Below are 15475 nucleotides of genomic sequence, written 5' to 3'. Positions count from 1 at the left end.
GGGATTTTCCCTACTTTTACCAGCCAGAACTTTCTCATATCCCCTCTTTGCTCTCCGAATTGCTTTCTTAAGCTCTACCCTGCACTTTCTGTACTCCACTAATGCCTCCGCTGATTTGCTTCCCTTTTACCTGCTAAAAGCCTTTCTTTTCCTTCTCATCATATCCTGAATATCTCTGGTCATCCACGGTTCTCTGGGCTTGTTACTCCTTCCTATCACCTTAGAGGGAACATGTTGAGCCTTACCCTCCCCATTTTCCTTTTGAATGGCCCCCACTGCTCTTCTGTAGATTTCCCCACAAGTAGCTATTCCCAGTCTACCTTGGACAGATCCTGCCTTATTTTACTAAAATCTGCTCTCCCCCAATCCAAAACATTTTTTTGCAAATTGTCTATTTCTTTGTCCATAACAAGCTTAAATTGTATCATGTTGTGGTCACTATCACTAAAATGCTCCCCCACCACCACCTCAGCCACCTGTCCGGCTTCATTCCCCAGAATTAGATCCAGCACTGCACCATGCCTTGTCGGATCCTCTACTTATTGAACTAAAAAGTTCTCCTGTGCACATTTCAAGAAATCCACTCCATTCAAGCCCTTAACATTAAGGGCAGAATTTTCTGCCTGTCGGGTGAGCGGGCCCAACCCAATCTCCGGTGGGTGGGGAGATGATCCCCGCCAGAGAAGCGGGTCCCGCCGCCATTTTATGTGGGCGGGCCAATTAAGGCCCGCTCAGCATGATGTCCGGTGGGAAGCGCTATGCGCTCCCTGTGCGGGCGCGGGGGATTCCCCAAAAGCGAGAATGCGCTCTTTCATGCATGTGCATGAAAGAGCGCACATCTCCCTGAGGCTAAGTGCAGCCTCAGGGAGATCGCTTTCACTTTGAAAAATATGAAAAATAGGAAAAAAAAAATCCCTAACATGTCCCCCTCATGTGACAATGTCAAAAGTTTAATAAAGTTATTATGTAAATTATGAACATGTCCCATCTCATGTGACAATGTCACGTGAGATGGGACATGTTAATAATTTACATAATAACTTTATTACACTTTTTAAAACCCTACATGAAACCTCATCCCGCCGCTGGATGAGGTTTCATGTTTTTTCTAGTTGCCGCCGGGACTCCTGGCCTGCCCACCAACCTTAAGGTTGGACGGGCAGGTCCTTTAATTGTTTCAATGATCCTGTCAGTGGTCTCAATTGGCCATTGACAGGTCGGTGGTCCCGCAGCTGATTTTGCTGCGCCCCCACCTTCCTGAAAATTTAAATGGGGCGGGATGATGTCAGGGGTTCCACCCAACATCATCCCGCGTCATTTTATACGTCGGTGAGCAGGCCCCGCCCCCTGCTCGCCAACAGCAAAATTCCGCCCTATGTCTATCCCAATTAATGTTGGGAAAGTTGAAATCACCTAATATTGTTACCCTATTGTTATTGTTTTTACACACATCCGCAAATTGTGCACATATTTGCTCCTCAATTTCCCGTTGGCTATCTGGGAGTCTATAATAAACACCTAACAATGTGGCTGCCCCTTTTTTATTCCTAAGCTCTACCCACAAAGCTTCATTCGATGCCCCCTCCAAGAAATCATCTCTCCTTACTGCAGTAACTGACTCCTTAACTAATAATGCAATGCCTCCTCCTCTTTTACCCCCTGCCCTGTCTTGCCTGAAGATTCTATATCCCGGAATGTTGAGCTGCCAATCCTGCTTCTCCCTCAACCATGTTTCTGTGATGGCTACTATATCACAATTCCATGTGTCAATCCTCACCCTTAACTCATCCATTTTACCTGTAATACTCCTGGCATTAAAGTAGAGGCCATCCGGCCTTGTCTTACTCTCCTTGAAACTTAATGTAGCTGTACTCCCTCTGACTTGATTGTTTTACTGTATTCTGATGTGTCCCTATTCTGCTAACGTTCTGTGTCCCCTCCCCCTGCCAAATTAGTTTAAACTCCTCCCAACAGCACTAGCAAACCTGCCCGCAAGGATGTTAGTCCCGTTCTGGTTTAGATGTAGACCATCCCGCTTGTACAGGTCCCACCTTCCCCAGAAACGGTCCCAGTGATCCAGGAATCTAAAACCCTCCCTCCTGCACCAACTCTTATGCCATGTATTCATCTGCGCTATTCTCCTATTTCTGAGCTCGCTAGCACATGGCACTGGGAGTAATCCAGAGATTACAGCCCAAGAGGTCCTGCTTTTTAGTCTACTGCCTAACTCCCTGAATTCCTGATGCCTGACCTCATCCCTCTTTCTACCTATGTACCATGACCTCTGCCTTATCATCCTCCCCCTTCAGGATGCCCTGCAGCTGTTCAGTGACATCCTAGACCCTGGCACCAGGGAGGCAACATACCATCTTAGAGTCATATTAACAGCCACAGTAGCACTTATCTGTTCCCCTGATCATAGAATCCCCTATTACTATTGCTCTTCCTCTCTTCCTCCCCTCCTGTACAGACAGGCTTCTTGTGGTGCCAGAAGCTTGGCCCTGTCTGCACTCCCTGGAGGAACCAGTGCCCTCATCAGCCTCCAAAATGGAATACCAATTTGCGAGCAGGACCCCAGGGGACTCCTGAGCTACCTGCCTGTTTCTCTTGGACTGCCTGGTAGTCACCCATTTCTTTACTTCCTCAAGTCCCGTCATCTGCAGTGTGACCACCTCTCTAAACGTGCTATCCACGATGCTCTCAGACTCGTGGATGCTCCACACTGTCCCCAGCTACTGTTCCAGAGCCTCCAGGAGCTGCAGCTGGACACACTTCCTTCACACATGCTGGCCCCAGGCACTGGAAATGTTCCCAGCTTCCCACATGGAGCACGAGGAGCATGCCACGGTTTTGAGCTCCCCTGCCATGACTTATCCCTTTAAGTTAAAGTTTCTAAATCAATTACTCTAGGGCCCTTCTTTCCTGGTCCTGGTTACTACAGATATACAAGCTATAAACCACAAAAAGACCTTAAACTATAAGCAATGAAAGTAGTAAATACTTACCCGACCTAACCCACTACTTACCAGTCTCTTACCATTCCTCTCCCTTGTAGCCTCTATTGCTGCAGCAGGGCAAGACCACTCTCTGGAGATTTAAGAAGTTGGATAGCAAAGAAAAAAAGTGCAAAGAGCACCTCTTCCCCTCTGCACCGAATTCCCACTGTGCACCAAATTGCCAATACTCACACTCACTCTGGCTGTGTCTCACTCAGGATGAGGTCTCTCCCCTGCTCATGTGCATTTCCTACCTCAAAGTTACAGCTGAAGTGGAATCTAATCAGGATTTAAATTTTTGCAAGGCAGTGATTACAATTCATTAGTTTCTTTTCTTGTTGGAAGCGATGATTCTTAGAAATTCAGGACCAACACAAAAAAAAAATCCCAAATCCTGAAAAATTAATGCTACAAAGCAATTGATGAAATGGCACAGGATACCAAGAATCCAATTGTGTAGTGAATGAAAAAGCACTTAGCAATGAACGATGAATGTTCCTGCTCTGCTTGGCTGCAATTTAGATTCCCGTGAATAACTGTACACTTGGCAAAGGACAAAGACAGATAGTTACCATAATTGCTGCACTATACACAATCAGATAAGCGGCCAGTTAAAAAAGCACATGATCGAGTTGGATGGCCTATGCTCCCCACTTCTGAAAACTGAATGTAACCAGACATTGCAAATTATTTATGGCACAAACAGGCCATTCAGCCCAATGGATCCAAGCTGCTGTTACTGCTCCACATTTGCCTCCTCCTATTCCTCATCAAACTCCATTCAAAATGGGGGAGTTGACAATAGCAGGATTTACACTGTGCAACTTCTTCAATGACCTGAGTGAGTTTTCCAGCATCAACTTCATTAACAATCTTATCCGGTGCCCAGTGAGATTCCTATTTGTGCTAAGGAATCCATTTTGCTGGGAGTCAAGTGGCTGCAGTCTCCTTCAGCAGCACCTTCCAAATCCATGACCACTTCTGCCTAGAAGGACAAGGGCAGCAGATAGTTGGGAACACCACCACCTGGAACTCCCCTCCAAGTCACTCACCATCCTGACTTGGAAATATATCGCCGTTCCTTCACTGTCGCTGGGTCAAAATCCTGGAACTCGCTTCCTAACAGCACGGTGGGTGTACCTACACCACATGGACTGCAGCGGCTCAAGAAGGCAGCTCACCACCACCTTCTCAAGGGCAATTAGGGATGGGCAATAAATGCTGGCCCAACCAACGAAGCCCACATCCCATGAATGAATTTTAAAAAAGCATTGAAGCATGAGCAGGCTAAACCAGAAGCAGCCGGAGCAGCCATTTCAAAATGCTAACAGCTGCATGGTTGTGGGTTACAAGTAACCACCCCTGTGGCATGATTCAGATCAGGGTGGTGCATGGCTTGGAGGAGAACATGGAGGTGACACTGTTGTCTTCCTTGGTGCTGGAGGTTGCAGGAAAGGGAAATTTTGTAAAATTGGTCAACTACTGCAGGGCATCCTCCAGGCAGCAGCAGACTGCTGTGAGTGGAGGGGTGAATCTAGAGTCCAACAGCGGAGGCTCTGATCAAGCAAACAGAGTCATTGAAGCTGCACCCATGTGAGAAATAAATGAGTGTTCCATTGCATTCCCAATGGAAAGGTTTTGCAAGATCAACAGGTGAGCCAGTTGTTGCAATGTACCCGACATTTGCTATGCAATTGGAACCACTTTGTTGCAGTGGCTGGTTCAGCAAGTCTTTATTTGAAAATACAGTAGGAACAGGCCATTCAGCCCATCAGGGTAATGCTGATGCTTATGGTCCCATCAACATCTCACTTTATCAACCATATCCTTCTATTCTTTTCTCCCTCAACCTTTCCCTTAAGTTCACCTGTGCTATTTGTCTCAGCTGCTACACGTAGTAACAATTCTAGCCAGCAACAACCAAAGTATGGCCTCTGGGCTACGTAGACTCCCGAAGGCTTGGCAATCCATCCCATGACACTCAGGCCACTCATCTCTGTTTACCAATGTATTCTTACTCTTGATTTGTCTGTTTGAAGCACATGAGCCTAGAGATTTGCAATAGGAGCACTCTTAGCACATTTTGACAGCTTCCCCATTGGCCAATCGTAATGACATCAGGCAGGGACCAAAATGTGACGTTTTGTTGGACGAAACTAAAATTATATAAAGCTCTGGTCAGAAGTCACCTGAAGTTCTGCGTACAGTTCTGGATGGCCACATTTATTGATAAGACATTAAACTGAGGCCCCATCTGCCCTCTCAGATAAACAAAAATCCCATGGCACTATTCGAAGAAGAGCAAGGGAGTTCTCCCAGTGTCCTGGCCAATATATTTATCACTCAAAAATATTCTGCTCATTGCCACATTGCTGTTTGTGGGACTTTGCATACCAATTAGCTTCCCATTTGATAATGGTGAGTACACTTCAGAAGGACATCATTTGCTGCAAAGCATTTTTCGATATCCTGAAGTTGCGAAAGGCACTATATAAATGCAATTTTTTTCTCTTCCTTCTACAATGATGCAAACTAAAATGCCCATGACAATATTTAATAGTAGTATCACTATAGCAGAACAACACAAAACTGAACAACACAGGGGAGCAGTGGATTGGGGGCAGAATATATATTCGTTCAGATGAAGAATATATAAAAAAAAGATATTTCTGCTCCTAAGGGCATATTTTCACTTTAGTCCTTTCTATGTGCCCCACAAGAGCACCTAGAAGCACATGTAGTAGGCCCAGCAAGCCTGTCCAGTTTACACTGTAGCTGAATCCCAACTGCATTTTCATTATCCCACCAGGCATCAGCACTGCACTGACAGGAGGAGCTACTCCCTGCCCATTATAATTGAGAATAGTGAGGGAGATGTCAAAACGTGACCTGATCAAGTCTGATCCTGTCAGATGTCCACGGATCTGCTGCATGGGCAACTGTTAAAATTAACCCAGGCTTATTGTTCTGTGAGGCCCAAGGTACAAATACCAGGCGACACAGGTTAAAAATTAAGATGGCTTGAAGAAGTGCCCCCTTTCCCTGTTCAAAAAAAAACTACAGGGCAGGATTTTAACGCATTGGCGAGCGGGGGGCGGGGCCTGCTCGCCGATGTGTAAAATGACACTCGGTGACGTCGGGGGGAACTCCCGATGTCATGGAGCCCCAATTAAATGTTCAGGTAGGCGGGGGCTCAGCGAAATCAGCTGCGCGCCCACCGACCTGTCAATGGCCAACTGAGGCCATTGACAGAGTCAATTAAGTAATTGAAGGACCTGCCAGTCCAACCTTAAGGTTGGCAGACAGGCCAGAAGCCCTGGCGGGAACTAGAAAAAGCATCAAACCTCATCCACGGGCGGGATGAGGTTTCATGTAGGTTTTAAAAAATTTTAATAAAGTTTTTGTGAAAATTATGAACATGTCCCAACTCATGTGACAGTGTCACAGGAGGGGACATGTTAGGGAAATTTTACTTTTTTATTTTTAGGTTTTTTACATTTTGAGCCGATTTCCCTGAGGCTGCACTTAGCCTCAGGGAGATGAGTGTGCTTTTCCCTGCGCATGTGCGAAAGAGCGCACTCTCGATTTTGGGAATTCCCGCCCTCCCCTCCTGCCCGCACAGGGAGCACATAGCGCTTCTATCTGGACGTCACGCTGGGCAGGCCTTAATTGGCCCACCCACATAAAATGGCACCGAGCCCCCGATCAGAGGCGCCAATCGGAAGCACAGCTGTGCGCGCCCGCCCTTCAACTTTGCCCCCGACGGGGGGAAAATTCAGCCCACAATTTCTGAAGGTGAGATATATTGTTGGAGTAATCAGTATCCAAAACTGGGACATGCCTGATTTCATTGAACAAAGAACAAAGAAAAGTACAGCACAGGAACAGGCCCTTCGGCCCTCCAAGCCTGCACCGATCATCTTGCCTGTCAAACTAAAACATTTTGCACTTCCGGGGTCCGTATCCCTCTATTCCCATCCTATTCATGTATTTGTCAAGCTGCCTCTTAAACACCACCATCGTACCTGCTTCCACCACCTCCTCTGGCAGTGAATTCCAGACACTCACTACCCTCTGCGTGAAAAACTTGCCCTGCACATCTCCTCTATAGTTTTCTCCTCTCACCTTAAATCTATGTCTCCTAGTAATTGACTCTTCCACCCTGGAAAAAAGCTTCTGACTATCTACTCTGTCCATGCCACTCATAATTTTGTAAACTTCTATCAAGTTGCCCCTCAATCTCCGTCACTCTAGTGAGAACAATCCGAGTTTCTCCAACCTCTCCTCATAGCTAATAACCTCCAGACCAGGCAGCATCCTGGTAAACCTCCTCTGCACCCTCTCCAATGCCTCCATATCCTTCTGGTAATGTGGTGACCAGAATTGCATGCAATATTCCAAGTGTGGCCTAACCAAGGTTCTATACAGCTGCAGCATGACTTCCCAGCTTTTATACTCAATACCCCTGCCAATGAAGGCAAGCATGCCATATGCCTTCCTGACTACCTTATCCACCTGTGTTGCCACTTTCAGTGACCTGTGGACCTGTACACCCAGATCCCTCTGCCCTTCGATGAACTTAAGGGTTCTGCATAATCCCTACCTATATTAGACCTTCCAAAATGCATTACCTCGCATTTGTCCGGATTAAACTCCATCTGCCATTTCTCCGCCCAAGTCTCCAACTGATCTATACCCTGCTGTATCCTTTGACAATCCTCTTCACTATCTGCAACTCCTCCAACCTTAGTGTCATCTGCAAACTTACTAATTAGCCCAGTTACATTTTCCTCCAAATCATTTATGTATACTATAAATAGCAAATGTCCCAGCACTGATCCCTTCGGATCACCACTAGTCACAACTCTCTATTCAGAAAAGCACCCTTCCACTGCTACCCTCTGTCTTCTATGACCAAGCCAATTCTGTATCCATCTTGCCAGCTCACCTCTGATCCTGTGCGACTTTACCTTCTGCACCAGTCTGCCATGAGGGACCTTGTCAAAGGCCTTACTGAAATCCATGTAGATAACATCCACTGCCTTCCATCGTCGATCATCTTTGTCACTTCCTCGAAAAACTCAATCAAGTTAGTGAGACACGACCTCCCCTTCACAAAACCATGCTGCCTCTCACTAATACGCCCATTTGCTTCCAAATGGTAGTACATCCTGTCACGAAGAATCTTCTCCAATAATTTCCCTACCACTGATGTAAGGCTCACCGGCCTGTAATTTCCTGGATTATCCCTGCTACTCTTCTTAAACAATAGAACAACATTGGCCATTCTCCAGTCCTCTGGGACCTCACCCGTAGCCAGTGAGGATACAAAGATTTCTGTCAAGGCCCCAGCAATCTCCTCCCTTGCCTCCCTCAGTACTCTGGGGTAGATCCCATCTGGCCCTGGGGACTTATCCACCTTAATATTCTTCAAGATGCCTAACAACTCCTCTTTTTTGATCTCAACATGATCCAGGCTATCTACACACTCTTCCCTAGACAAATCGACCACTAAGTCCTTCTCTTTGGTGAATACTGATGAGAAGTATTCATTTAGTATCTCTCCCATTTCTTCTGACTCCACACACAGATTCCCACCTCTGTCCCTGAGTGGGCCCACCCTTTCCCTGGCTACCCTCTTGCTTTTTACTTATGTATAAAAGGCCTTGGGATTTTCCTTAATCCTGGTTGCCAATGACTTTTCATGACCCCTTTTAGCCCTCCAGACTCCTTGATTAAGCTTCTTCCTACTTTCTTTATATTCTCCACGGGCTTCATCTGTTCTAGCCCTTGCGAATGCTTCCCTTTTCTCTTTGACTAATCTCACAATATCCTTCGTTATCTAAAGTTCCTGAAACTTTCTATAATTATCCTTCATCCTAGCAGGAACATGCCGGTCCTGAATTCTTATCAACTGACGTTTGAAAGCCCCCCACATGTCAGTTGTTGATTTGCCCTCAAACATCCGCCTCCAGTCTAGATTCCTCAGTTCCTGCCTAATATTGTTATAATTAGCCTTCCCCCAATTAGGCACCTTAACCCGAGGACTCTTGTTATCCTTATCCACCAGTACCTTGAAACTCACTGAATTATGGTCACTTTTCCTGAAATGCTCCCCTACTGAAACTTCGACCACCTATTGCTTTGGTTCCCACCCCCCTGCCATACTAGTTTAAACCCTCCCGAGTGACACTAGCAAACCTCGCAGCCAGGATATTGGTGCCCCTCCAGTTTAGATGCAACCCGTCCTTCTTGTACAGGTCCCACCTGCCCCGGAAGAGATCCCAATAATCCAGAAATTGGAAACCCTCCCTCCTATACCATCTGTTCAGCCACGTGTTTAGCTGCACTATCTTCCTATTTCTAGCCTCACTGGCACGTGGCACAGGGAGTAATCCTGAGATTACAACCCTAGAGGTCCTTTTTTTTAACTTTCTGCCTAACTCCCTGAACTCCCGCTGCAGGACCTCATCACTCTTCCTGCCTATGTCGTTAGTACCAATGTGTACCACGACCTCTGGCTGTTCTCCCTCCCCCTTCAGAATGTCCCGTACCCGATCAGAGACATCCTGGACCCTGGCACCAGGGAGGCAACATACCATCCTGGTGTCTCTTTCAGGACCACAGAAGCGCCTGTCTGAGCCCCTGACTATAAAGTCCCCTGTGACAATGCTCTTCTGTGCTTTGACCCCCACTGCTGAACAACAGAGACAGCTGTGGTGCCACTGCTCTGGCTACTGCTGTTGTTTTCCCCTGATAGGCCATCCCCCCCAACAGTATCCAAAACGGTATACCTGTTAGAGAGGGGGACAGCCACAGGGGATTTCTGCACTGACTGCCTGCCCCTTCTAGCGGTCACCCATCTATCTGTCTGTACCTTGGGTGTGACCACGTCTGCACAACTCCTGTCTATGACGCTTTCCGCCACCTGAATGCTCCTAAGTGCATCCAACTGCTGCTCCAACCGATCCATGCGGTCTGTGAGGAGCTGCAATTGGGTACACTTCCTGCAGATGTAGTTGTCCGGGACACTTGAAGCGTCACAGCTTTCCCACATCCCACAGGTGAAGCAATTCACCCCAGCAACTGCCATTTCTAGAACTATTTAATAAATTAATTTAAATCTAATTACTGCTTATTGACTCCTTATTAACTATACGTTCCCTCGGGCTAGATTTCTACTATAAATGCTAAATTCTAAGAATTTATTGAATTGGATCCAAAGTGCAAAATATTCTGATCATCTCTTATAACGTAACACCCAAAAACAATGTTGATGGGCATAGGAGTAAGGTGTTTATAATTTGTGCATGTACCAATTAATGTTTTGTATTTGGTGTGGTAAAATTGTTTAGAAACATGTTAAATTACGGGGGTGAATTTAATACCTATAATTTACTGTACCAAATTGTCACAGCAAAGCTTGAAAGATAACTAAGAGATGCATTGGCTATGAGTGCAATGTTGTATCTATATAATAAATAAATTTAGGAGAACTGAAAACAGAGCAATTAAACTGATATAGAAATTTGGTTATACCACGCAGGGTACTGTGCATAGTTTTGGCTATGTTTTTCCATCTTATTAAAAGGATATAGAGGTGCTGGAGGAGATGCAGAAAACATTTACCATAATAATACCCCAGAACTGAGAGATTATATCTATCATAAAAAAGAATTGTAAAAGCAGAGGCTCTCCTCGTGAGAAAAGGAGTGACCGAGACGTGACCTGATGGAGGTCGAAGATTATGAAAGAGTTTTGTAGGGTACACATAGAGACGATGTTCCCACTTCTTTGGCAGATGAAAACTAAGGCCATAAATAAGATAGTCTGAAAATAAATCCACAGGGATCGGCCCCCGACTGTGATTTCACGCTGGCTGGCCAATTAATGGCCAGCCAGTGTGGGACGTGCGCTGAAAGGCTCAGCAGAATGCCGGGATAGGGGCGGGAGGAGAGCGAGCACCGAAGTCAGCTGGGTGCAGGGGAGCGCGCAATGACAGCGCCTTGAATGCAGAGAGCTGCCTCAGGGAGCTGAAGAAGTTAAAACCAAGAAATAAGGATGTAAAAATACAGAAAAAAAGTCCACGCATTGGACTCACTCACCTTAAACGTACAGATAATAAAATTTCTGCCCAGGCGTTTTTTTTAAAATTGATATCAGAAGCCTCAACCTACCCTTGGATGAGGTTTCCTCAAAAATGCAAAGGCCACCTGGCCGATTCACCCACCCACCAACGTTGGACGGGCAGTGAAAAATCACAGCTAATTGAAACTTTAATGGCCTTAATAGGCTCCTTAATCGCCTGCCGTGCACCCACTAACCAAAACATCGCGCGACTGCGTAATGACGTCGGGATGCTCACCCGACGGGTTGTGGAAGCAGACACAATAGGAATTTTCAATAGGAAATTGGATAAATACTCGAAAAAGAAACTGAAATGCAGAACTACGAGAAAATAACAGGAGAGTGGGACTAATTGTTGTTTGTCTATCAAGGGGCTGACAGACCTGATGGGTGAAATTTTAACTCAAAGCCCGTTCCCTTAAACAGAGTTAAAATTCGGCCTGGTGTCCTGGATGGTCTTTGTGTGCTGTAAAGCTCGACAATTCTATGATCAATCGCGCGCTATTTTACGACCGATCGGGTTGGGCGCCCACAGGACTTAAAATTCTGCCCTTGGAATAGTTGAGGTGAATAGAATAGATGCACTTAAAGGAAAGCTAGATAAATACATGAGGGTTAGAGGAATATAAGGGGCAACATTTTCCCCTCATTGGGGGGTGGGGGAAGTGCGGGAACGGGCGTGGGCGGGTGTGCCTCCCGATTGGCGCCCCCAATTGGGGGCATGCCGCCAATTTTCGTGGGTGGACCAATTAATATTGAGCCAATAAGCAGCCCAGCGAGACGTCCGCACGGAAGCGCTGTGCGGGGGGAGGGGGGGGTGGGCTTGGGATGGTAGAATGGCAAATGTGGAAGTATGGCTCCGATCTCCCTGAGGCTAAGTGCTGCCTCAGGGAGATTGGTTCCCAAAGTGAAAAAGTTGCTCTTTCGAAAATTTCACCATCCGTGTCCCCTCATGTGGCAATGTCACATGAGTTGGGACATGGACATAACTTTAAGTAAAAGTGAATCTTAATTTTTAAAATCAGTCGTGAAACCTCATCCCGCCCGTGGATGGGGTTTGATGCTTTTTCAGGTGGCCGCCTGGGCCCGCCAACCTTAAGGTTGGACGGGCAGGTCCACTAATTGGTTTAATTGCTTTTTGAATGGCCTCAATAGGCCGTTGACAGGTCGGCGGGCACACAGCTGACCCAGTTGCGCCCCTGCCGACCTGAAATTGCAAATGATGCAGGATGGCGTCGGGAGTTCCGCCCGACGTCATTCCGCGTCATTTTACGCATCGACGAGCAGGCCCCATCCCCGCTCGCCGACGGGAAAATTCTTGCCAAGGTTACACTGATAGGGTTAGATGAAGACAAGTGAGAGGTCGCTCTTGTAGAGCATAAACATGCAGCTGCTGGGCCATATAGCCTGTTTCTGTGCTCCAAGTTCGCAGTAATTCTATATAAATAGAGCACTAGTCATATGCTATAAGCAGGTAGCTGTGAGAGTTGTATATATCTTAGGTTAAGTTAATCAAACCCCAGATCCCAGCAGAGAATTTGTCTTGAAGGAGACTGTGGGTTGTATTTATTCTGGTTCTCCATTTCTTTCTGCTCTCCCAGTTCCCCGTTTTGCAAAACTTCAAGGACTTGGCAACAAAATGCATTCTGTACAAAATGTACAGTTCTAGGCATAAATGATTCCTTTCATCTCAATCTATCAATAAAGATAAGGGAGAATTGAAAATGCCTTTACATTACAGTATACTGGGCAAAAAGGGAGGTAGTTTGGGGAAAATTACAGTTCTTTGCTGCAGTGGTACAAACTTGATGATGCAAGTACCATTATAGACTCAGAAAAGGTCACTGCACATCAGTTATGCACAGAAACAGTACTTTCTAATATCATTGCCCACGCGCCTGTCCAAGGTTTTCTAATATTGTTTAAAGTTAATTTATGTTGAGGCTCAGATTCCAGTTGTAATTATTTGCAGCACATTTGCCTTTTATTAATCGAGGTACTCAAATTGCGTAGGAACTAGGAGCAGGAGTAGGCTATATGAGCCCTTGAGCCTGCTGTGCTATTCAATAAGATCATGGTTGAATTTTTCCATCAACTCAACTTTTCCTTCCGATTCCTATATTATTTGGTTAGTGTCCAAAACCTATCAATCTCAGTCTTGAATATACACTTCAACTGAGAAGCTACTGTCCTCTAGGGTAGAGAATTCCCAAATATTCACAACTGGGTGAAGTAATTTCTCCTCATCTCTATTCTATATGGCTCCCCAACCAGAGACCCCCATATTCTAGATTCCCCAGCGAGGTGAAATAGCCTCCCAGAATCTATCTTGTCAAGTTCTACGAATTACGAATTATATACATTTCAATGAGATCAACTATCATTCTCTAAACTTGAGTGAATATAGGTCTACTCAACTCTAATCTCTTCAGGTTTCATTCCAGGGATAACCCAGGAGTTCCTTCATTGCACCCGCACTTAGGCAGGCGTAGCCAACCTTAGCTACCGAGACCAAAATGGTACACCGTACTCCAGGTGTGGTCTCACTAAAGCTCTGTTTAATTGCAACAAGGCTTCTTTACTCTTGCACTCCAATCCCCTATAAAGGCTAACATACCATTTGCCTTCCTAATTGCTTGCTGTGCCTGCATGTTAACTTTGTGATTTATGTACAAGTTTACCCAAAAAAACTCCGAATATCAAAGAGTACCCTCTGGAGTTGCTTTTTTACTTTCCCTTTAAGAAATAAAGATGCTTTTCAGCTATTTCACTCGCTAGTGTTCAGTCTGGTCAAGAGGCATGAACTAATTTCTCTCAATTTTCCTGAGAGATGTAAGAGCATTACTGTGCAGCTCTCTTTTTTACTATAAGCGGATCAGTGTCACATGCACATGCTCGCACTATAGCAACGGTGTCACAAAGTGGCAGAATAAGGACTTGTCTGAAAATTCCTGTACAATAAGTTTGCCAATTAGCCCTGGGGGCAAAGGGAGATATTAATCAAAATAAAAGCTAAATTGTCAGAGACAAATTTAGTACAGACATACAACATGAGCTGATTGTCCACATGCCAGGCTGAGCACCCATTACTGATTAACATTGCCAGTGGACTGGTAGTAAATGGCTTACTTGCCCGTGGGAAAGGGAAAATGATAGGAGATAATGAAAATGATATCACTGCTATTGCTTGAATACTTTGCTTTTACGTTGCAGCACTGGACACAGTGATCATAGAATTGTAGAACTTTACAGCACAGAAAGACCATTCAGGACACCAGGCCTAATTTTAACTCTGTTTAAGGGAATGGGCTTTGAGTTAAAATTTCACCCATCAGGTCTTAGAATCACAGAATCTGACAGGTCTGTCAGCTCTTTGATAGACAAATACAATTAGTCCCACTCCCCTGTTCCTTTCTCATAGCTCTGCGTTTCAGTTTCTTTTTCAAGTATTTATTCAATTCCCTATCGAAAATTACTATTGTGTCTGCTTTCAGGCAGTGCATTCCAGGTTATAACAGCTTGCTGCATTAAAAAAAAACTTTTTATCTTCCCACTGGTTCTTTTGCCAATTATCTTGAATGTGCCCTCTGGTTATCTACCCTCCTGCCAGTGGAAATGATTTCTGCTTATTGACTATCAAAACCCCTCAGTTTTGATTTTAATATTTCAAGGTTTGAAATAGAAAATGTTAACTCGTTCAGAGCAGCTGAAGGTAGCAGATGTTCCTGCAGCAAGGACATCCTGTTAATGTAAGCCAGGTTTTACTGTGCAACTCCTCCACTCTCCACTGACATGTGGGAAAACCTTGTGGCACAGTGGATAGTCCCCCTGCCTCTAAACCAGAAGCTCCGGGTTCAAGGCCCATCCCAGGACTTGATGGCCAAGGTACATGAATAATGTGACCAACCAGGTTGAGTATCAACATGTAAACCCTTCTGACACACCAATGATGAGTGGGAGAGATTCTGTTCATCACATGGCTGACCAGGAAAGTGAGAGCCTCTACCATCATTACCCATAGCTCCAGACTACAACATACATATAAACGTACATGTTGCCACAGCAACTGAGTTAACTGTGAGGAGGCTTGGAAGCTTTATAAACTGAAAAGGGTAATGTAGAGCTGGTGGGATAGGTAGCAGATGAAGTGAAGTGCATTTTGGTAGGAAGAACATGGAGGGACAGCATAAAATAAAGGGTACTACTCTACAGGAGGTGAAGGACCTGGGTGTATACGTGCATAAGTTATTAAAGATGGCCGGACAGGTTGAGAGAGCAGTTAATAAAGCATTCACTATCCTGGGTTTTACACATAGAATACAAAAGCTCAACAGAACCTCCTTGCTCATATA

This window comes from Cetorhinus maximus, chromosome 19, assembly GCF_964194155.1.
Source record: "Cetorhinus maximus chromosome 19, sCetMax3.hap1.1, whole genome shotgun sequence".
Classification (NCBI taxonomy): Eukaryota; Metazoa; Chordata; class Chondrichthyes; order Lamniformes; family Cetorhinidae; genus Cetorhinus; species Cetorhinus maximus.
The sequence above is the reverse complement of the archived record's forward strand: the minus strand, read 5'-3'. Positions refer to the sequence as shown.